At 57.4% G+C, this 22,487-nt stretch overlaps 1 long non-coding RNA gene across 1 annotated transcript in view; it reads right to left on the bottom strand.

The window, feature by feature from the left end:
- The window catches only part of LOC137449398 (uncharacterized), a 37,260-nt gene extending 17,086 nt beyond the window's left edge, over positions 1 to 20,174 (bottom strand). The window contains exons 1-2 of the long non-coding RNA XR_010989373.1: positions 20,097 to 20,174; positions 3,438 to 3,569 (exon numbers count right to left, since the gene is read on the bottom strand). This is a non-coding gene — a long non-coding RNA (uncharacterized lncRNA). The remainder of the gene's footprint in view (positions 1 to 3,437; positions 3,570 to 20,096) is intronic.
- Between the last annotated feature and the right edge of the window lie 2,313 nt (positions 20,175 to 22,487).

Raw genomic sequence — 22,487 nt, 5'->3', positions numbered from 1 at the left:
TCTTCTCTCATTATGGCTCATCCCTCATTGCAAAGGTGTCCTTCAGCCAGGACACTGGGAGAGAGCTGGGGAGCGAGAACCGGCGAGGAGCAACCCGGAGGCAGGGCCCAGGAGAGGCTGCCAGGCAGTCACTGCTCTGCTGGTGTCCTTCCACCGCTGCTTCCCACCTGGGACTGCACCCTGGGCACCTCAGCACAGAGCCACTGCACCCCAGTGGGCACAGATTCCACCTGACACCTGATTAGTCCCAGCAAAGAGGAAGGCAATTAAAATTCACTCTGCCTTCATCCCCCAACCCTCCTCCGCCCTGCCTTCTTCCCCCAGCCCTCCTCCGCTCTGCCTTCTTCCCCCAGCCCTCCCCCACTCTGCCTTCTTCCCCCAGCTGCTGGGAATCAAACCCTGTCAGCACCGAGGTTGTGGCTCAAGAACTGAGCTCTTGGCCTTGCTGGGAGCCCCAGGGTGTGATTGCAGGGCTCTGGGACAGGCAGTTCTGTGCCTAAGGCAGAATGAAACACGCTGAGATTCACCCAGTGCTGTGCTTTGTCCCATGAGAGATCAGCTTCAGAAGCACTGAGAGGAGGATGCTCATCTTTCATTACCACACCAGTTGTTGAGCAGTTGGGAAGTGCAGCTCCTTGCCTCAGAGCAGTGAGTGGATGAAAACAATATTCTACCTCCACCTCCCCCAACATTTCTCCCCTTTCCCATGGAGATTTTCCATTTCAATTAGATTTCCTCTTTATTACCACCCTCCCTCCTTATTATTGTTTTCTTGGCACATATTTCCTTGCTATTAAACTTTCTTCCCCCACCCCCTACACAGCCATTTTTCATCCTCTCCAGCTGCCACAGCACACATCCATGTGTGTGTGTGCTGGGGAAAGGAGGGCTTGAGGGATGGAGGAGAAAGAGATAAGACTGAAAAAGAGAGAAAAGATGTGATAAGGAAGAGCTGCTGGGGAGAGCAGCTCAGCTGCTCACTTCCAGCAAGACAGACAACTTCTGTGCTGCCAGAGGGGCAGCCCCTGCTCCTCTCTCCTCCTGAACTGTGGCCCAAGAGGGACTTCACCCTCACTGCTCTGCCTGAAGAGCTTTCTTGCAGAGAGCAGATGGAGCAGAGATGAGGAATGGTTGGTTCCTAAGCAAAAACTCAAGCTACTTGCCCCAGGAGCTGTGCTGAGGAAGAGGAGCAGGGTTGTGGAATCTCCCTCTCTGGAGGCTTTCAAGACCCACCTGGATGTGGGTGGCTCTGTGCAACCTGCTGTGGTGTGAGGTGTCCCTGCCCATGGCAGGGGGGCTGGAACTAGATCATAGAATCAGTAAAGTTGGAAAAGACCTCAGAGATCAGCAAGCCCAACCTGTCACCCAACACCTCCTGACTAACTAAACCATGGCTCCAAGTGCCACATCCCCTCTTGAACACCTCCAGGGATGGGGACTCCACCACCTCCCTGGGCAGCACATCCCAAGGGCCAAATCTCTCTTGCTGGGAAGAACTTTCTCCTCACCTCCAGCCTAAACCTCCCCTGGCACAGCTTGAGACTGTGTCCTCTTGTTCTGCTGCTGCTTGCCTGGCAGAAGAGACCAACCCCCACCTGGCTCCAACCTCCCTGCAGGGAGTTGGAGAGAGCAAGAAGGTCTCCCCTGAGCCTCCTCTTCTCCAGGCTAAGCAACCCCAGCTCCCTCAGCCTCTCCTCCCAGGGCTGTGCTCCAGACCCCTCCCCACCTTTGTTGCCCTTCTCTGAATATGTTCAAGTGTCTCAATGTCCTTAAATCGAAGGGCCCAGAACTGGACACAGGACTCAAGGCTGATCCTTGAGGTCCCTCCCAACCCTGACAATTTCCATGTGTTCCTGTGTGCCCTGTGCTGGATTCTATGCTCCTGCTCTGGCCGGGGGGGTTGGACTTGACCTTCGGAGGTCCCTTCCATCCCCTCGCATCCTGTGATCCAAGGAGCTGCTGGGCGCTGGCTCAGCGAGCTCCCGAGGCTCAGGACCACCCCGGCAAGGAGAGCTCCTGCGCGGGGGATGGGGAGGGGGTGCGGAACGGGGCTCTCGCTGCCTGCCTTCCCCTGCTCCCTTCCGCTGCCCGCATTTGCATTTACAACCCCATGAAAAATTTACGGCTGCTGAACTTCCCCTGTACGTCATAATTAAAAGGCAAACAATCATCTCCAAATAGCTGTTTACCATATTGCGTGTTCAATTGTGCAATTAATCTCAATGACTCTTCCTCCTTGTAAAGGGAGGGGGGGCGGGGGGTCGGAGAAGCCGCAGCCTGCCGGAGCGCTCGGCCGAGCGCGGCAGCCGCCACTGCCGGGGACGAGGAGTCCCCTCCGGCGTCTCAGGGGAGCGCCGTTACCTGCCTCGTAAAGAGATTAGGGGCCCCGTGTCATCTTCAAACAGATGCCTTGTTCTGCTGCTAACTATTTGTTCTGAGCAAAGCCTCCGAGAGAGATTGATGGCGCCGGCGCCGCTTAGACATTCATCTTCGTGCGGGCGAAGAGGGAAGCGGGAGGCTCCCGGGGCTTTGCCAAAGGCTCTGAGACCCGAGGAGGGACACACCAGAGCTGGTCCCCAGCCCTGGCCTCGGCAGCGGGACAGAGGGGCTCTGGGAGGCACCCCCTCACCAGAATCAGGGAGCTGGGGCTCTTCAGCATAGAGAAGAGGAGCCTAAGGAGTGCCCTCATTCCCGGGATAAAGATGTGTTCAAGAGGGGACGAGGTGTTCAAGAGGGAATTGGAAGTGGCAGTTGGAGCCATGGTCTAGTCATGAGGTCTGTGGTGGCAGGTTGGACTCAATGATCTTTAAGGTCTCTTCCAAGCTTAGTGATACTGTGATGTGCAGGGTGAATGCCCAGAGGCGGGAGCCAGGCTCTGCTGGGGGATGCCCCAGGACAGCACAAGCGGCACTGAGTGGAAGCTGAGGCAGAGGAAGTTCCATGGAAACAGGAGCAAGAATTATTTCCCTGTGAGGGTGACAGAGCCCTGGAGCAGGCTGCCATGGGGGGCTGTGGAGTCTCCCTCTCTGGAGATGCTCAAACCCTGCCTGGATGAGTTCCTGTGTGACCTGCTCTAGGTGATGCTGCTCTGGGCAGGGGAGTTGGACTGGATGAGCTTTTGAGGTCCCTCCCAGCCCCTAACATTCTGTGCACCAGCTCCAGCGTTGGGTGGCTGAGTGGAGCTGCTGGGAAATCACCAGCAGCAGGAGGAGGCCTGGGCAGGAAGGGGGTTGACCCCCACGAAGGACCCACCCCTGGGCACACCTGCCCTCACCAGCACAAGTGGGCTGCTGCTGAGAGCCCAGGGTGAGCCCAGGGGCATGGCCTTGCTGCCAGTGCAAAGCAGCAGTGCCAAGCAGCAGTGCCAGCTGTGCAAACTGGGGCCGGGGGGGAGGGTGCTGCCGGGGCAAACCGGGGTGCTGCCACCCACCACTCACCAAGGAGCTGGCCCGCGCCGGGTCGGTGGCACCACGCAGCAGCTGGGGCTGGGCAGCAGCCTCCTTCCTCTCAGGCACAGAAGATGGAACAGTGACCCGCGGCCGGCTGGCTCCACGTGGAACAGCCCTGTCCTGAGAACAAGGTGAGTAAAAGACTTAATGGAGCTCAGCAGGCACTACAAATAACGCTTGTCCCTTCGCATTACCAACAACACGCAGCAGGCTCTCGCCGGGTCCCTGCTCTCTCCAATACGCCACCAGGAAGCTCTTGGTAAATAGGATGTCTCACTTAATGTCCCCTCTCAGCCATCACATTAATCACTCTTTAAGAATGCATGGGCTCGGGGAGCGAGGGCTGCAGCGGGTGTGGGGGAGACCTCTCTCCTCCTTCTAGCTCTGTGCTGGCTTCCCCCAGCCCTCGCAGTTTCCCCGCGGTGGAAGCTCAGCCCCTAGCATCCCTCTGCTGCGGATGCCCGCGGAGATGCCACCCAGGAGGGCAGAGCTGGTGCAGCACTTCACGCCCAGGGCATCAGCTCTGCACAGCTTCACCCCGAGGGGCTGCAGCAAGGGGCCACGAGTGGCTGTACAGAGCAGGAGGGGACAGCAGGGAGCTCCTCAGGGGGCTCCTGAGCTCAGCAGCCTCTGCGAAGCAGGTGCAGAGGAGGCTGAAGGGTACTTGATAACTCAAGTGGCTGCTAATTGGCTATGAAGGATTTCTCATCTAGATCCTGGCTTTATGTTGTCCCCAGGCTGCTGCTGGTGCCTGGAAGCTATTTCCACCCAATGTGAAGTGAAGCTGAATGGTTGTCCCAGGCTGGCTCCTAGCAGAGCGCTTCGTGCAAGCTCCCACCGCTGCTTTAGCAGAGAGGGGAAACGTCTGGCAGCCCAAGGGCAGGAGAAGGAACCAGCCCCCGGCAGGCTCTGCCGGCAGGGTCAGAGGGGCTGCAGGCAGCCGGCGAGGGGGAGATGCTTGCAGCCAGCAGATTTCATCTCTCTGGGCTGTCAGCTCGCCAGCTTTCACAGGCACCAAACTCCCTGATGGAATCAGCTCCTTCAAGCAGCACCGAGCCCTGCATATGGTAGTCTTGGTGCTAGCACCAGCAGCCCCGCACTCGCGGTTGTTTATTTCCAGGGTGTTTACTCAGCCCTTGCTGTAAACACGCTTTCACAAGTCGAAAGCAAAGCATGAGGACCACTAAAAATATTTGCAGGGAGAAGGTTTTCACTTCTACAGCAATTGCAAGGAGGGGAAAAACAAACCAGCAACGCCTGAAAGAAATAAGAACTGCAGGGAGGGAGCTGAGGGGCCTGCCAGAGCTGCTGAGGGCTCAGCTTTGCACTGCACCAAAGCACAGGGCAGGGGTTGGTTGGGAGGGACACCCAGCCCTGGCCCAGAGCCCTGAGGGGATGCACTGCTGGCAGCCCCAGCAGGAGGCTCAGGGGAGACCTTCTTGCCGTCTACAGCTACCTGAAGGGAGGCTGTAGCCAGGTGGGGGTTGGTCTCTTCTCCCAGGCAAGCAGCACCAGAACAAGAGGACACAGTCTCAAGCTGTGCCAGGGGAGGTTCAGGTTGGGTGTTAGGAAGAAGTTCTTCCCAGCAAGAGAGATTTGCCCTTGGGATGTGCTGCCCAGGGAGGTGGTGGAGTCCCCATCCCTGGAGGTGTTGGACTCTATGATCTCTGAGGTCTTTTCCACCCTGGTTGATTCTGTATTCTGTGGCTCAGGGGGTCCCCCTGCCTTTGGAACAGCTGGGCCAGGGAAAGGCTCTAGCCCAAGGGAGGGCTGCTGCAGGCCCAGAAGCAGGGAGCAGGTTCTCCTGACTGCTGAACAAAGTCCTAGCAACAGGCAGTCAGCCAAGGTGGGCAGCCAGCCTGGGGGGGGGGGCTGTGGGACAGCAACACTTGCCATGGCCTCACACCCCAGCATCCTGCTCAGACACAAACAGCAGCTCACAAAGCCCAGACCCCAAACACCAGCCAGCTGTTCCCAGTGACCCTAGAGCAACTGGCCTTCACTTCCAGCTGGGATCCACATCCTGCCTGGGCAGGAGGGGGAGACACGAGGTGGAAAGCTGCAGGGAAGAACAAGGCTCTGGAGAGGCACTGTGACCCTCTCTGGGCTGCACAGACTTCAGGTGCCCCCCCGGGGGACTCCAAACTGCTGTCAAACAAATGCAACCCATTGTCCCTCCCTGCCTCCAAGCCCTTAACAAAGTTGTTCTCATTACCTGGGAAGCCCCTGGTGAAGTGTCAGCATCTTAAGTAACCCTTGTAAGTGGAAGCAAATTAGGGAGGCGAGCAGGCCAGGCTGGCAGAGCAAACAGATTTCATTTTCTATACATCAGCTTCCATTAGGCACCAAGGGAGGACTCCCTGCACCACCCCCACCCCCTCCCTGGCTCCATGGTCAGAGTGCAGCCCACAAATTGAAATTGAAATGTGTCTGCTGATGAGCCTGGGGCTGGCAGTAGATTTAACTATCAATCACCAGCGGGGTGAGGTATGAAGCAATTCATTAGGGATCAATCCTGCAGGCAGCTCGGCCGGACCCTGACAGCCAGCCAGAGGCAGAGCTCTCCCAGCAGCCATCGCCGGCAAGCAGCGGGTGGGCAGAGCCTCCACTCTGTGGGAGGGTTGCAGGTGGCTTTTCCAGAAGGCTTCCTGCCCTCTGCCTTGTGCCAAGCCCCTGCAGCCACCCCTCGGGGTAAACCCTTTCCAAAGGAGGGCAGGGATTCGCCCACCGCTCGCTGCGGCTGGGTGCAGAGCTCAGGCCACCTTCTGGGCCTGAGTGAGGGCAGCTCCATGCAGCAGCAGGCTGGGGCATGGAGGCTGCAGAGCCTGCAGCACCTGGGGACACTCCCCTGCAAGAGGCCACCTCTGCCATTGCAGCTGCTCCCTTTGTGCTCACTCACCTGTCTGGCACACGGAGAGGTGCCCAGGGCATCTCCACAGCTCCTCAGTGGCCAGAGGTCAAGAGGGAAGGAAATTCCCCTGCTCAGGACATCACCTCTCCTTCCTAGGGAATCTGGCTCTGCTGGTGCAGTGGTGTGACCTCTGAACAGTGCCTTGTAAGGCTGGGTGCTTCTCCCAGGGGGAGGCAATGCTCCAGTTACCAGCACATCCCCTGCCCTTGGAACGCTGCTGGGTACCAATTCCGAGCCAGGAGCCTCCACCAAATCACCCAGACCATGGGATGGCTCTTTGGGGGGCTGCAAATAGTCCCAGGGTGTCTAGGAAGTGGGGGGGGGAAAGAGATGAAAAATCCTGCTTTGCCTGAAAGGAGTGAAAAACGTGAAGGGAGTGAATGGAAGAAGAGATTGCCCCTGGGATGGTCACCAGGAGTCTGTGGCTGGGCAGGGCAGCCCCCTGTGCCTGGCCCAGGGGTGACTAGAATGGAATTAACCAGGGTGGAAGAGACCTTTGAGATCATCAAGAACAACCTACCACCCAGCACCATCTGATCAACTCAACCATGGCACCAAGGGCCTCATCCAGGCTCTTCCCAAACACCTCCAGGGATGGGGACTCCACCACCTCCCTGGGCAGCACATCCCAGTGGCCAATCTCTCTTGCTGGGAAGAATTTCTTCCTCATATCCAGCCTGAACCTCCCCTGGCACAGCTTGAGACTGTGCTGGGCAGAGCAGCCCCCCCCCGGGCCCATCCTGGGACTGTGCTGGGGGCACAGCAGCCCGCCCCGGGCCCATCCTGGGACTGTGCTGGGGGCACAGCAGCCCGCCCCGGGCCCATCCTGGGACTGTGCTGGGGGCACAGCAGCCCGCCCCGGGCCCATCCTGGGACTGCTGGGGGCACAGCAGCCCCCCCCGGGCCCATCCTGGGACTGTGCTGGGGGCACAGCAGCCCCCCCCGGGCCCATCCTGGGACTGCTGGGGGCAGGCTCCCAGCAGCAGCCTCTCTCCTCCCCAGCGATGGATCCACCACGCAGAGCCTTCCCTTGGCCAGGGGGGGCTGTGCAGCCGCAGCTCTGCCTCACAGCCCTCACGCTGCCCACAGCAGCACAGCCAGGGTGTAACTGCTGTAACAAGGCTGCCCACAACTGCCCCCCAGAGCCCAAGCCCTGCTGCCCCTGCAGCTCACAGCCACCGCAGCCCCTGTCAGCCAGCCGAGGCTGCAGCAGAGGCACCTGGCTTCGGGGGCTTTTCCACAACGCCTTTTCTTTCCATCCCTCTTTCAAATGCAGCTCCCTCATCACTGAGCTAATGCACTAATGGCCACTTACCACTACCCAGCTTCCGACCTAATGGGCACAGCAAAGAAGTGAAAGGCTCATAAAATCAAATTTACTGAGCATCATTCCCTTTGCTGGCCATTAACTGGAACTATTTATTAGGTTAAACAGATCTGGGGGAGGGAGTTTTGCATTCATCTTGGATTAATGCTGCTGCCCAGGCTCGTCAGGGTCCTGGGAGCTCTGGAGATGGGAAGGGAAGCCCTGGGCTGGGGGACACAGGGGTGGCATCACCTGCACTGCTATGGAGGCAGCTGCTCCAGCAGGGCACAGCCAGGCTGGCACACCGAGAGCTGCAGACACCTGCTGAGGGGTTTGGTGAGGGGTCTGGAGCACAGCCCTGTGAGGAGAGGCTGAGGGAGATGGGGTTGCTTAGCCTGCAGAAGAGGAGGCTCAGGGGAGACCTTCTTGCTCTCTCCAACTCCCTGAAGGGAGGTTGTAGCCAGGTGGGGGTTGGTCTCTTCTCCCAGGCACCCAGCACCAGAACAAGAGGACACAGTCTCAAGCTGTGCCAGGAGAGGTTCAGGCTGGATGTCAGGAACAAACTCTTCCCAGACAGAGAGACTGACCATTGGGATGTGCTGCCCAGGGAGGTGGTGGAGTCTTAAACTAAGTCCTTCTTAAACTGAGGAGCCCAGAACTGGACACAGGACTCAAGGTGCAGCCTAACCAGTGCTGAGCACAGGGCACAATGACCTCCCTGCTCCTGCTGGCCACACTCTTCCTGATGCAGGCCAGGATGCCCTTGGCCTTCTTGGCCCCCTGGGCACACTGCAGGCTCATGTTTAGGCAGCTGTCAATCAGTACCCCCAGTTCCCTCTCTGTCTGGCTGCTCTCAGCCACTCTGCCCCCAACCAGCAGCACTGCCTGGGGTTGTTGTGGCCAAAATGCAGATGGGGGCTGCTACCCACACACAGCCCAGGAAATGGGCACTGGGACCCCAGAAGCCTTCCCCACACCTCCTGTGCTGCACAGACTCTGAGGGGACAGCAGGGGATGGAGCTCCTCTGGGTGCTCAGAGCATGGGGGATGGCCCTGCAGGGTCCCTCCTGGCTCCCAGTCAGGCTGCTTGACTAATATCTACAACAGAGGTGGAAGCAGCATCTGCTAATGGCATCTCAAGGCTTGAATCAGTGCTGTACCCACAGGTCATGATGAATCAAATAGACTCTTTAATGTCTCCTGACCTACTTCTCAGATCCTTTACACTATCTGCTTAAGATAAAACTCTTGCTGGGCATTAAAGCTAATCTCCAAAGGTCAGCAAAGGCCATGCTGGTACCACGAAGTGCTCCTGGCAATTTCAAACCCCAAGCTCAGAAGGCTGCTCTGGACATCCCCAGCATTGTATCTGAACCCCAGGGCGAGAAGGAAAGCTTTGTAAAACTGGGAATTATCCTACAGAGCAGAGGGAAGAGCTGGAGCCTCCTGCTGAAGGAACACCCAAAGGGAATCAAAGCAGAAGTGGAGAGATGGAGATTGGATGTGAGGAAGAAGTTGTTCCCCAGGAGGGTGGTGAGAGCCTGGCACAGGCTGCCCAGGGAGGTGGTGGAAGCCTCCTGCCTGGAGGTGTTTGCAGCCAGGCTGGAGGTGGCTGTGAGCAACCTTCTGTGGTGTGAGGTGTCCCTGCCCATGGCAGGGGGTTGGGACTGGCTGAGCCTTGAGGTCTCTTCCAACCCTGACACTTCTCTGATTCTACCAACCCCCAGCCCATACCTTTCTTCCTACAGCTTGAGAAGGAGGCATCCATGGAAGTTAGGATCTGGTTTTGCTCTTCAGGCACTTGATTTCCTCCCCTAGCTGGGAGCAGGGATTGAGAAGGACAGGACTTGAAGCAACTGAAACAATTAGAAGCCCTCTTCCCCACCTAGCAGCTCCACAGCTGCCAGCCTGCAGCCGAGTTGCAGCTGCATTGGTGATAGGCTTTGAGGCACTCCCAGCCAGGGACAAATCCATTTCAGCTGAATTTGTTGCACTGGAGTGTCTCTAGCTGGATAAATCACTGCTCCCTGTTAAACTGCCTCCAATTTACACTCTTCAGCTACCCTGCATCTCTTCCCCTTCTTGGTGACCTCCTCTACAGCCCTGCAGACCTCTGTGCCCTAAGAGCACACTGATACCACACTCAGCCTTCCAGTGAACCTCTGGTTGTTGCCTCCCAGCTCCACAGTGGTGGTTTGAGGCAGTGCCCAAGGCCTGAGGGGTGTGGGGGCAGTGCCCAAGGCCAGCCAAGCACGCAGCCCCCCCAGAGCTTCACAGGGTCGCTCGGCGCTGCCGCTGGCCGCGGGGGTTAACGGCAGCTAAGTGAGTGGCCAGGAGTGCAGTGCTGGGGGACTTGGAGTTCATTTAGCAGCTGATCTCAGCTGCACAGTCTCAGGCTATTTAGCAGCCTCCTTCATTAACCTGGCTGCTGAGGAGTGGCACCGCTGCACGCTGCTCTCCTGGTGCCATCCATCAATCCCCTGCCGGCGCTGCCTCTTGCTCTGCACCGCTGGGCAGCACAGGGAAATTTCAGCCCTTCCTGCTGCTTCCCACCCAAGCCCAAGTCATGCCTCAGGGACAGAGCAGGGTCCAGCCTGGGGCACCCCTGGGTGGTGCAGGAAAAGGCTGATTCAAAGGCTGGCACTGGGCCCCCTCGAGCTGGGTTGATACTGGAACCAGTGCCCCAGCAGCTCCTGGGGAAGCCACCCTGCAGGGGAGCTGATCAGAGCATCAAGAGAGTTGGAAAAGACCTCATCAAGTCCAAGCTGTCACCCAACACCTCATAACTACTAAACCATGGCACCAAATGCCACATCCAATCCCCTCTTGAACACCTCCAGGGATGGGGACTCCACCACCTCCCTGGGCAGCACATCCCAATGGCAAACAACTGTCTCTGGGAAGAGCTCTCTCCTCACCTCCAGCCTAAACTTCCTCTGGCACAGCCTTAGAGAGAAGAGAAGCTGGGGGGATGAGCCAGTGGTCAAAGCCAGCATTCCCCTAGGGTTAGGAACAAGAAAGCTCTCTAGACACAGGGCTGAGTCTTTTAGGAGGCTTCTGAAGAGCTTCAAGTGGTGCCAGCCCTCCCTCCCTCCCCACACACCCCAAAGCAGAGCCTCTCCATCAGCAGGAAGCCAGCTCTCACTTACCCAAACCTCTCACCCAGGCTCAGCCAGCTCCAGACACTCAGCTCACACAAGGACAAGGAGCAAGAGGAGTCACCTCCTCGACTTTTATCCACCCCAGGAGGGCCTCACCTCAGCCAATTTCCTGTGGCCCTTGGCAATCCAGAGGGGGATAGGACACAGCTGAGAGCTGGCCTGGCCTCCAGGCAGTTCCTCTGCCCAGCAGGAGCTGTGCTCATCAGCAGGAGCTGCTGCTGCCTGCTGGGGGCTGAGTGCAGGTGAGAAGAATCACAGAATCAGCCAGGTTGGGAAAGACCTCAGAGATCATCAAGTCCAACTCAGTGCCTGATACCTAACACCTGACAGCTGAACCCTGGCTCCAAGTGCCACATCCAAGCCTCCTTTGAACCCCTCCAGGGATGGGGACTCCACCACCTCCCTGGGCAGCACATCCCAAAGGCCAATTCCTCTTGCTGGGAAGAACTTTCTCCTCCCCTCCAGCCTAAACCTCCCCTGGGACAGCTTGAGGCTGTGTCCTCTTGTTCTGGTGCTGGCTGCCTGTGGGAAGAGCCAAACCCCCACCTGGATACGATCTCCTTTTCCAACTTGGCTGATTCCATGATTCTGTGACTACCTCAAAGTCCTACTTACCACCTCACCTCCTTCTGGGACACTGCATTTGTGTTGCACCAGGGACAGGCCTTCCAGCCTGAAGCTTCCCAGGGCAAGGTGTGGGGGTCCCTGGATCCCTGCATGGGCACAGGGAGCCCCACATGGGGCACAGGCAGGGGCACACGCTCTCAAACCTGCTGAAAGCAGACTGCTCCCCCTCCAAAGGGGCCAGAGCCTTTGCTGCTGCAGAGAAGCAGTGGTTCAAGGCTGCAGGAGGTGGGAAGCCAGCCCATCCAGAGCAGGGCAAATCATCCCTTATCACTTATTTATGAGAGTTCATTTCATGTGCTGGCATTTACCATGCCATATGGAGGGAGGCTGCCAGAGCCAAGCTCCCAGCAGCTTTCAGCCTAAATGCTGCTGAACGTGACTGAAGCAAGGTTAATCACACTGCTGCTGCTGCTGCTGAGCAGAGTGACTTCTGGAGAGCCAGGCCAGCCCAAACCCCAAACCCTCACCCCTCTCAACAGGCAGGGTTCTGCCTCAGAAGAAACTGCTCCAACCCTGGCAGGCTCCCAGGCTACCTTGATGCAGCAGGGCTTGGCCAGCTTGGTAGAGACAGTTCAAAGCTAATGAGATGTTTGGGTATGGAGAGCCACAGCTATTAATCCCAACAAGCAGCTCTTCCTCCTGCTATTTGCTCATCTGATGGTAATTGAGAGGGGGTGGGGAGGGGAGGGGATGGTGTGAAGTGGTTTGCCAGCAGAGAAAGTGAAACTCTGCAGATGGAATGGGATGGGATAAACCAGGTTGGAAAAGACCTTTGAGATCATCACATCCAACCTATCACCCAGCACCATCTGATCAACTAAACCATGGCACCAAGCACCCCATCCAGTCTCTTCCTAAACACCTCCAGGGATGGTGACTCCACCACCTCCCTGGGCAGCACATCCCAATGGCAAATCTCTCTGTCTGGGAGGAATTTCTTCCTAACATCCAGCCTAAACCTCCCCTGGCACAGCTTGAGACTGTGTCCTCTTGTTCTGGTGCTGCTTGCCTGGGAGAAGAGACCAACCCCCACCTACAACCTCCCTTCAGGGAGTTGGAGAGAGCAAGAAGGTCTCCCCTGAGCCTCCTCTTCTCCAGGCTAAGCAACCCCAGCTCCCTCAGCCTCTCCTCCCAGGGCTGTGCTCCAGACCCCTCCCCAGCTTTGTTGCCCTTCTCTGGACACCTTCCAGCATCTCAACCTCCTTCCTAACCTGAGGAGCCCAGAACTGGACACAGGACTCAAGGTGTGGCCTGACCAGTGCTGAGCACAGGGCAGGATGACCTCCCTGCTCCTGCTGGCCACACTGCTCCTGCTGCAGGCCAGGATGCCATTGGCCTTCTTGGCCACCTGGGCACACTGCAGGCTCATGTTCAGCCTACCACCAACCAGCACCCCCAGGTCCCTCTCTGCCTGGCTGCTCTCAGCCACTCTGCCCCCAGCCTGTAGCTCTGCCTGGGGTTGCTGTGGCCGAAGTGCAGCCCCTGGCACTTGGCTGTGTTCAGCCTCCTGCCATCAGATCCACACCGCCTCGGCCCTCGGAGATGCTGCTCTCCCTGGCACACACAGATCAAACCCCACACATCTCTACTTGCAGCCTTTTCCTCTTTTCAGATGAGGGATGCCTCCACAGACAGTGCTGGGATAGATTCACAGCCAGGTTGTGGCACCTCTGGTATTTACTGCTCGGGGCTGACATTTATGATAATAAAAATGGAAGCGGCGCTGAGCAGTAACGATAGCAGTAACACCTCACCAGGGACAAAGGAGAATGAGAGCAGGGAATGAAAACAGAAATGGCAAGGAGGGGACTGTGGCAGCAGAGGGAGGAGCAGGGTGGGTGAGGTGGAAGTGGCTTGTGGCGAGCAGCAGCTCTGCTTGGGTGGAACAAGCAAGCAGCCATGGGGCTGAGTCCTCCCTGCCCCCTTGGGCACCAGCAGGGCCAACCTGGGGGCCAAGGAGAGGGTCATGGAGTCAACCAGGTTGGAAAAGACCTCAGAGATCAGCAAGCCCAACCTAGTACCTGAGACTTAACACCTCCTGACAACTAAACCATGGCTCCAAGTGCCACATCCAATCCCCTCTTGAACACCTCCAGGCATGGGGACTCCACCACCTCCCTGGGCAGCACATCCCAAGGGCAAATCTCTCTGTCTGGGAGGAATTTCTTCCTAACATCCAGCCTAAACCTCCCCTGGCACAACTTGAGACTGTGTCCTCTTGTTCTGGTGCTGCTTGCCCAGGAGAAGAGACCAACCCCCACCTGGCTACAACCTCCCTTCAGGGAGTTGTGGAGGGCAATGAGGTCTCCCCTGAGCCTCCTCTTCTCCAGGCTAAGCAACCCCAACTCCCTCAGCCTCTCCTCCCAGGGCTGTGCTCCAGACCCCTCCCCAGCCTCCCTGCCCTTCTCTGGACACCTTCAAGTCTCTCAATGTCCTTCTTCAACTGAGGAGCCCAGAACTGGACACAGGACTCAAGGTACACCAGCTGCCTGCCTCCCCCTTGGCAGCCTTCCCCTTCAAACTCCCATTTTCCCTGTGTCTTACCACCACCTCTGTCCTTCAGCTTCACAGAAGCACAGACAGATTCAGGTTGGAAAAGACCCTCAGGACCACCAAGTCCAACCCAGAACCCTGCTCTGCAAGGTTCACCCCTACAGCATACCCCAAGCACCACATCCACACCACCTCTAAACACATCCAGGGCTGGTGACTCACAGAACCTCAGGGGCTAGAAGGGACCTCAGAAAGCTCACCCAGTGCAACCCCTCTGCCACAGCAGGTCACACAGGGACACATCCAGGCAGGGTCTGAGCATCTCCAGAGAGGGAGACTCCACAACCCCCCTGGGCAGCCTGCTCCAGGGCTCTGTCACCCTCACAGGGTAATAATTCTTCCTCTTGTTTCCATGGAGCTTCCTCTGCCTCAGCTTCCACCCAGTGCCCTTTGGGCACCACCCAGCAGAGCCTGGCTCCAGCCTCCATCCCCTGCCTGGTGAATCCTACCCAAACCTGCTGCTGCCTTCATTTCTGAGGCACTCTTTGACTCCCCTGCAAAGTGCTGCACACCCTGTGGCCTCAACCTCTCCTCACCCCCAGCTTCAAATGGGAGTTTAGGGGAAGGTGCAGGAAGCAGAATAAACTTTCCATTGAAACACAAACAGTGCTGCTGAGAGAGCAGAGCTGGAGGCAGCTCCTCCTGCACTGAAGATCTCATTTCACTCTGGCATCCCCTTGGAATTACCCTGCTAATTGATCACATTTCCCCTGTCTGTTATTTCAGCTTTCAATAAAACTGAGATTAATGGCAGGTGGAATCCTCCTGGGCAGAACAAATATCCCCAGTGCTGGGGGCAGGTGTGGAAGAGCAATGCCCCTGCCAAGGGCTTTGCATTCACCCCCTGAGCACCAAGTTCATCATCAAAGAGCAGGGATTCTTTAATTGCTTGGATGGAATTTTCTCTCTCTCTGACAGTTCTCCCTCCCACTCCCCCCCACAGCCTCTCCAGTCTCCACTAAGCACTGGCACAGAGCTTCCAACCCAGCTCAGTGGCATCCCCAGGGCTGATTTGCTTTGCCCACGATGCCAGCACAAACCCTGCAGTGTCAGGGGAGGGGGGGAGCAGCCTTGCCCTGCCTGGCACTCCTGGCAGAGGCACTCTTCTCACACACTAAGTATCCTCCCTCCTGCAGACAGCTCAGCAGGTCGGTTTTAGCCCTCACTCTACTGCCCTCCCTCAGCCACAGGGCCAAATCCTGTGGCAGCTGAAGCTGGGTTTGTTTTACCCTCCCCTGCACCCTCCTGAGCGTGGTGCCAGCTCTCCAGCCCCAGGAAGCCTGGGTGGGGAGCAGCTCTGCCCCCACCACTGCCCTGGAAAGGCACCAGCCACCCCCCTGCTGCCCCCAGCGACCTGAAGGGAGGCTGTAGCCAGGAGGGGGTTGGTCTCTTCTCCTAGGCAAGCAGCACCAGAACAAGAGGACACAGTCTCAAGCTGTGCCAAGGGAGGTTTAGGCTGGAGCTGAGGAAGAAATTCTTCCCAGCAAGAGAGATTGGCCCTGGGGATGTGCTGCCCAGGGAGGTGGTGGAGTCCCCATGCCTGGAGGTGTTTAGGAAGAGACTGGATGGGGTGCTTGGTGCCATGGGTTAGTTGATCAGATGGTGCTGGGTGAGAGGTTGGACTTGATGTTCTCAAAGGTCTTTTCCAACCTGGTGAATTCCATTCCATTCCATTCCATTCCATTCCATTCCATTCCATTCCATTCCATTCCATTCCATCCCATCCCATTCCCTGTTCACCCCCTGGCTGGGCTGAGCTGGAGTAGCACAGAGAAAGAGGAAGAGAAACTTTGCTCAGCAGAGTCAGGGGTAGCCCCCAGAGGGGTGCCCTGTCCCACCAAGAGAGCAGCCAGCAAGTTCTGGACCCCTAAGCCCCTTCCCCACGCCCACTGAGCTCAGGGCTCCCCAGACCCACTCAAGGTCTGTGTGACTTTGCAGTGCTGCTCTCCTGACTCAGCACCAGCTGAGAGAGAGAAGCTGTCCACTGCAGGGAGAATGAGAGCCACAGAGATGGGAGCCTGAGCTGGCAGCCAGCAGCACCCTGGCCTCCCCAGGACACCCAAGGAGCCACCACACATCCCTCCTCCAGCTGCTGGACTGACCCAGGAGGCTCCAGAGCTCACGTTAGGCTTGGTGGAAAGTACCATTGGAGGGACTTCTGAGCACAGAGGCCCTGGGCACTGACACCCAGGCAGCATCAGCTGCAGGAGCTGCAGCACTGTGAGCCCCTGCTTGGCAGAGGTGGCTCCAGCTCCAGCTCCAGCTCCAGCTCCAGCTCCAGCTCGGGCTCAGGGGGGCTGCAGCGGTTTCCTGCACAATCTGCACATCACCACCACAGAGTTTGGGATTCTTCTGGGGGAAAACCATCCCTGCCTCTCAAGCTGGGTTGGAACAGATTACATAAAGCCTCTCCAGGCTCCAGGATGCTTTCCAGCTTGGTTATTTTTGTTGTCTCTCTCAGCAAGGGCTGAAATCTCCTGCGTTTGATGGTTTATTTTAGAGGAAATGATGGAGAAGGCCAAGTGCCATCTGCTGCTTCCACAAAACCTGCATCAGCCTTGGCCACAGGACCTGCTGCCTCCACAGGGCACCCCCCAGCCTGTTTGCAAATGCTGATGGTAACAGCCCCCCCCCAAAAGAATCAGAGCCCCCCCCCCCCCCCCGTTTTACCACCCTGCGTGCACTGGAGAGCAATGAGCCTGTGCCAAACTCTTCCTCCTCAGCAGGGGGAGAGAATCATGGCATGGGCATGCAGACTGGCTTGAGAGCAGCCCTGAAGAAAAGCACCTGGGGGTGTTGGGGGAGGAGAAGCTCCACAGGAGCCAGCAGGGAGCACTTGCAGCCCAGAGAGCCAAGCAGAGCCTGGGCTGCAGCAGGAGAAGTGTGGCCAGCAGGGCAGGGAGGGGATTCTGCCCCTCTGCTCCACTCTGATGAGACCTCCCCTGCAGCTCTGGAGCCAGGTCTGGAGCCTCTGTGCCAGGAAGGATCTGGAGGTGCTGGAAGGTGTCCAGAGAAGGGGCACGAGGAGGAGCAGAGGGCTGGAGCTGCTCTGCTATGGAAACAGGCTGAGGGAGTTGGGGTTGTGCAGGCTGGAGAAGAGAAGGCTCTGAGGAGACCTCATTGTGGCCTTCCAGGATCTGCAGGGGGCTCCAGGAAAGCTGGGGAGGGACTTTTGAGGGTGTCAGGGAGGGACAGGACTGGGGGGATGGATCCAAGGCTAGAGGAGGGGAGATTGAGACTGGATGTTAGGAAGAAGTTGTTCCCCAGGAGGGTGGTGAGAGCCTGGCACAGGCTGCCCAGGGAGGTGGTGGAAGCCTCATCCCTGGAGGTGTTTGCAGCCAGGCTGGAGGTGGCTGTGAGCAACCTGCTGTGGTGTGAGGTGTCCCTGCCCATGGCAGGGGGGTTGGAGCTGGCTGAGCCTTGAGGCAGACCTCCAGGATCTGGGACTGGCTGAGCCCTGAGGTCCCTTCCAGCCCTGACAGTTCTCTGATTCTTTGTTTTGTTTTTCCTGCTTGCTGCTTTTTCAGCACATTTGCTGCCTGCTGGACTAAGAGCCCTTGCAGCACACAGAATAAAGAAGAGAGAGGCAGTGGTGAGAGGGAGGAAGGGGCTGGGAGGCAGCAGCCTGCTTTGTATTCCCTCAGCAGTACAGTTTGTTGTGCAGGGCTAAATTAACTCCCATTAATTCATTGTGAAAACAAGGCTCAGAGAGGAGCAGGGAGCTTACAGTTTCTCCTCCCCTGAACTGATGCTGGGTGCTAGCACTTTATTTCAAGGCTAATTAAGGAGAAAGTGGAGGGGGAGGCAACAACAACAACAGCAGCAACAAAGCCTTTTGCTAACCTGAAGTGCAGGGGTGGAGGATGGCTGCTGCTGTACCTGCTGAGGGTCCTGCTTGAAACAGAGCTGAGTCTTTTCCTGCCTGTGATTCAGCTTTTCATCCTCCCAGGCCTGTGCTGCGTTTGTTGCAAACAAGATGGGGGGTGGGGGTGGGGGGGAAATGAGATCTGCTGTATGCAAACCAGGAATCAAAGGGTCAAGCTCAGGCCCTTTGCTCACAGGCAGCAGGGAGGTGCCTGGCAGAGGCATGGGAGCCCTCTGTGGGTGCAGGTACCAGCAGTGGTGCCTGCAGCTGGAGCAGGGTCCCCCACTGCCACCAGCCAGCCAGGATGGGTTGGGATGGGCTCACCATGGAACCCAGCCAGAGCTGGGGCAACCACACCAGCTCCAGCCCTCACCCTGACCCCAGGGGCTCGCTTCCAGCACCAGAACAAGAGGACACAGTCTCAAGCTGTGCCAGGGGAGGTTTAGGCTGGAGGTGAGGAGAAAGTTCTTCCCAGAAAGAGGAATTTGCCCTTGGGATGTGCTGCCCAGGGAGCTTGAGACTGTGTCCTCTTGTTCTGGTGCTGCTTGCCTGGGAGAAGAGACCAACCCCCACCTGGCTGCAACCTCCTTTCAGGGAGTAATTTGCTCCCTTCAGTGGTATTTTGCTCCATCAGCCTCTGCAGGGACATCTCCCCCTGCCCAAGAGCTAAACCACTGGGGAGGGAGACACAAACATCACTTTTGAGGGTGTCAGGGAGTGATAGGGCTGGGGGGGATGGATCCAAGCTAGAGGAGAGGTGACTGAGATTAGACCTTAGGAAGAAGTTGTTGCCCATGAGGGTGGTGAGAGCCTGGCACAGGCTGCCCAGGGAGGTGGTGGAAGCCTCCTGCCTGGAGGTGTTTGCAGCCAGGCTGGAGGTGGCTGTGAGCAACCTGCTGTGGTGTGAGGTGTCCCTGCCCATGGCAGGGGGTTGGAGCTGGCTGAGCCTTGAGGTCCCTTCCAACCCTGACAGTTCTGTGATTCTAAAAGGGGCTGAGCAGGACTTTAAGCAAGGCAGCAACAAAAGCTGAGGGGGAAAGGCAGCAGAACTTCACCACAGGCAGCTGCAGGGCTCGGGGTGAGCCCCACGGTGCAGCAGGGGCCTGGGAGCTGAGCTCTGAGGATTGTTATTGAGGAGGGGAAGCAAAAGGACTTGAGAAAAGCAAAGGAAAAAGGAAGTCCCTTCCATCAGGTACACTCCTTGAAGACCTGAATACCTGTGGAAAATGGGACAATGAAATAAGACACAAAAGGCAAAGATTTATTGAGTCTCAAAGCCTCCAGTTAAAATTAAATGCAAGGAGGAAAGTGGCTTTCCACATTTAATTGTCTTTCCCCCAGCACCTCTGTGTCAGTCTCTCCTAAAAGCCTATTAATCCTCTAATTTAGTGCCAGCAAGAGCTGGGAGACAGACAGAGCCACCCCTGGCTTTGGGGTTGGGGTTTTTTTCCCCCTTCTCTTAATTCATTGACTAACTGTCATCAGCTATCAATGTTAGGGGTCCCCTCTCCTCCCAGGCTCCAGCTGCTGAACATGAAAATGCTGCCAGAACTAAACTTATCCTGGTCCTCTGCTGCTTTAAAACAGAAATACTCTAACATAGAGTCACAGAAGTGTCAGGGTTGGAAGGGACCTCAAGGCTCAGCCAGTTCCAAGCCCCCTGCCATGGGCAGGGACACCTCACACCCCAGCAGGTTGCTCACAGCCACCTCCAGCCTGGCTGCAAACACCTCCAGGCAGGAGGCTTCCACCACCTCCCTGGGCAACCTGTGCCAGGGGCACACACAGCCAGGACTCAGTGAGCCTGCCCCAGGGGCACACACAGCCAGGTCTCAGTGAGCCTGCCCCAGGGGCACACACAGCCAGGACTCAGTGAGCCTGCCCCGGGGGCACACACAGCCAGGTCTCAGTGACCAGCAGCTGGTGAGATGCAGACCTGGAGCAGGAGCCACACAAGCAACTGGGACACCCTTGCTCCCGACCTTCCCTTGAGTCTCCTCATCTCCAGGTAAGAGGAAGTGAGCATAAGGAGCAGTGGTACCCTGGGGAGAGCTAAAAGAAGAGAGGGATGGAGGAACATCCATTGGAGATCCTCCTGGGCTCGGCTGGCAGGAGGCTTTCTCGAGGGATTTTCAGGAGAGGAAGAGTTTACTCCAGAAGCTGAAGGATGAAAGAGCAGCTAAAACAAGCACCCAAACAAACTGCAGCACACAGAGGAACCTACCTGAAGACTGTTCTCTGCTGCAGCCTGCCCCATTTCAGTGGCTATTTTCAGTCTGATTTGGTTCAGAACCAAAGCCCAGGAGACCTCTCTGCCCACACGTGCACCTCCTGCATGTACCTGGGCAAGCTTGCTTCTCCTCAGCTGATTTGAGCCACGGGGCTGGGATGGCAGAGGTGCAAAGCTCAGTGGCTGGATAGCTCAGGAATCCCTTATGAACATCCCCAAGGATCAGGTTGAACTCTTCTTAAGCATCAAAGGCACATCAGCTCAGCCTGGAGTCAGTCCTGCAGGATGCAAGTTGCTCTGCTGCTCTGCCTGGTGGAGCTACCTGTTGGCAGTTAGAATCACAGAATCAACCAGGTTGGAAAAGACCTCAGAGATCAGCAAGACCAAGCTGTCACCCAACACCTCATGGCTAGCTAAACCCTGGCTCCAAGTGCCACATCCAAGCCCTTCTTGAACCCCTCCAGGGATGGGGACTCCACCACCTCCCTGGGCAGCACATCCCAAGGGCCAATCTCTCTTGCTGGGAAGAACTTTCTCCTCACCTCCAGCCTAAACCTCCCCTGGCACAGCTTGAGACTGTGTCCTCTTGTTCTGGTGCTGCTTGCCTGGGGAAAGAGCCCGACCCCCACCTGGCTCCAACCTCCCTTCAGGGAGTTGGAGAGAGCAATAAGGTCTCCCCTGAGCCTCCTCTCCTCCCCAGGCTGAGCGCCCCCAGACTCATCTCCAGAGGTCCCTCCCAACCCCTAGCATCCTGTGAACTGGAGCTCCCCTGCAGAGCACCTGGGCCGTGCTGGAGCTCCCAGCTGGCTGCTCCACAGGAAGGAGGGGACAGACAGACAGAGAGACAGACAGGGCAGCGCCGGGGCTGCGTGCAGGCAGAAGCCAGCTCAGTGCTGTGCCCGCGGCGGGCACAAGGGCAGGGGAGGAGCAGCCCCAGCAGCATCCCCCTCAGGCCAGGCTCTCCCCGCTCGGCGAGGGGAAGCCCTGGGACGTGCCCTGTCCTCTCCAGCGCAGCGGCAGCGCCTTTGCCTGCTTTGATGTTAGCAGCGTGAGACATCACAGCGGTGCCGAGATGCTTATTATCCCCTTCGGTTCTTTTCTTTCACTCGTCATGGCTTTCAGCCTGGTGTGTAATACACATTTCTCAAGTTAAGCATCAAAACAATGAATACAAATGAGGCAGAAGCTGTTCCTTCTCCTGCTGAAGGATGAGAATTACTAAGAGAACACGGGGCAGGATTAGAATGCATTTCTAGCACTACACCATTTGTATCACTGCACTGGAGACAGCTACAAAGACAAACAGCAGTCCCCCAGCTCCAAAGGGAAGAGCTCTCCGCTGCCTGCGGAGCGCTGCAGGCTGCTCTCACAGCCCGGGCTCCCTGCACCAACGCCTGGCAGAAAGGATGCTGCTGCCCTGCTCCCCCCCCTCCCGGCTGGGCTGGCTCACTGCCTGCACGTGGGTGCCATGTGCCCAGCGTGCCCAGCCTGGCACTGCCCACAGCCTTTGTGCACCCCATGCACCGCTGCCGCTCACCCCATGGGCACCGCCAGAGACTGCTCTGCACACCCAGGATCATGGAATGGTCTGGGCAAGGAGGGACCTCCAAAGCTCATCCAGTCTGACCTCCCTGCACTCAGCAGGGACATCCCCAACTAGATCAGGCTGCCCAGAGCCCTGTCCAGCCTCACCTCGAGTATCTCCAGGGATGGAGCCTCAACCACCTCCCTGGGCAACCTGTTGCAGTGTTCCATCACCCTCACAGTAAAGAACTTGTTCCTAACATCCAATCTAAATCTTCTCCTCTCTAGTTTAAAGCCATTGCCTCTTGTTCTGTCACTGCAGACCCTGCTAAACAGTCTCTCTCCATCCTTCATGTTGGCCCCCTTAAGGTACTGGCAGGCTGCTATCAGGTCTCTTTCTGGCAGGGACCATGCCAAGAGAAAGCAGATCTGTTTGACTTCGCTCCTAGTTGCACCAGTGACAGGAGTGGCTGGAGCAGAAAGAGAGAGAAAAATCCCAGAGCAGCAAACACACTGGGATTAAAACTGCAGGAAAGGCCACAGGGAGCATCCAGCCCCCTGCACACACATCAGGCTGGGGAAAAGACTCCCAGGTTCTGGTACCTGGTCTGGGTTAGCTGTAAGGCCAGGCTGGAGGTGGCTGTGAGCAACCTGCTGTAGCGTGAGGTGTCCCTGCCCATGGCAGGGGGGTTGGAACTGGCTGAGCCTTGAGCTCCCTTCCAACCCTGAGAGTTCTGTGGTTCCACGTTAGAGTGTTTCTATTTCAAAGCAGCAGAGGCCCAAGATAAGTTTAGTTCTTGCAGTACTGCTCTCTCAAACCAGAGGAGGAACTTTTGACAGCTCTCCCCTGAGCCTCCTCTT

This window comes from Melanerpes formicivorus, unplaced genomic scaffold (assembly GCF_026170545.1).
Source record: "Melanerpes formicivorus ecotype bairdi unplaced genomic scaffold, bMelFor1.0.p_v2 SCAF_29, whole genome shotgun sequence".
NCBI lineage: Eukaryota > Metazoa > Chordata > Aves > Piciformes > Picidae > Melanerpes > Melanerpes formicivorus.
This window is presented reverse-complemented; position numbering and strand designations above follow the sequence as displayed.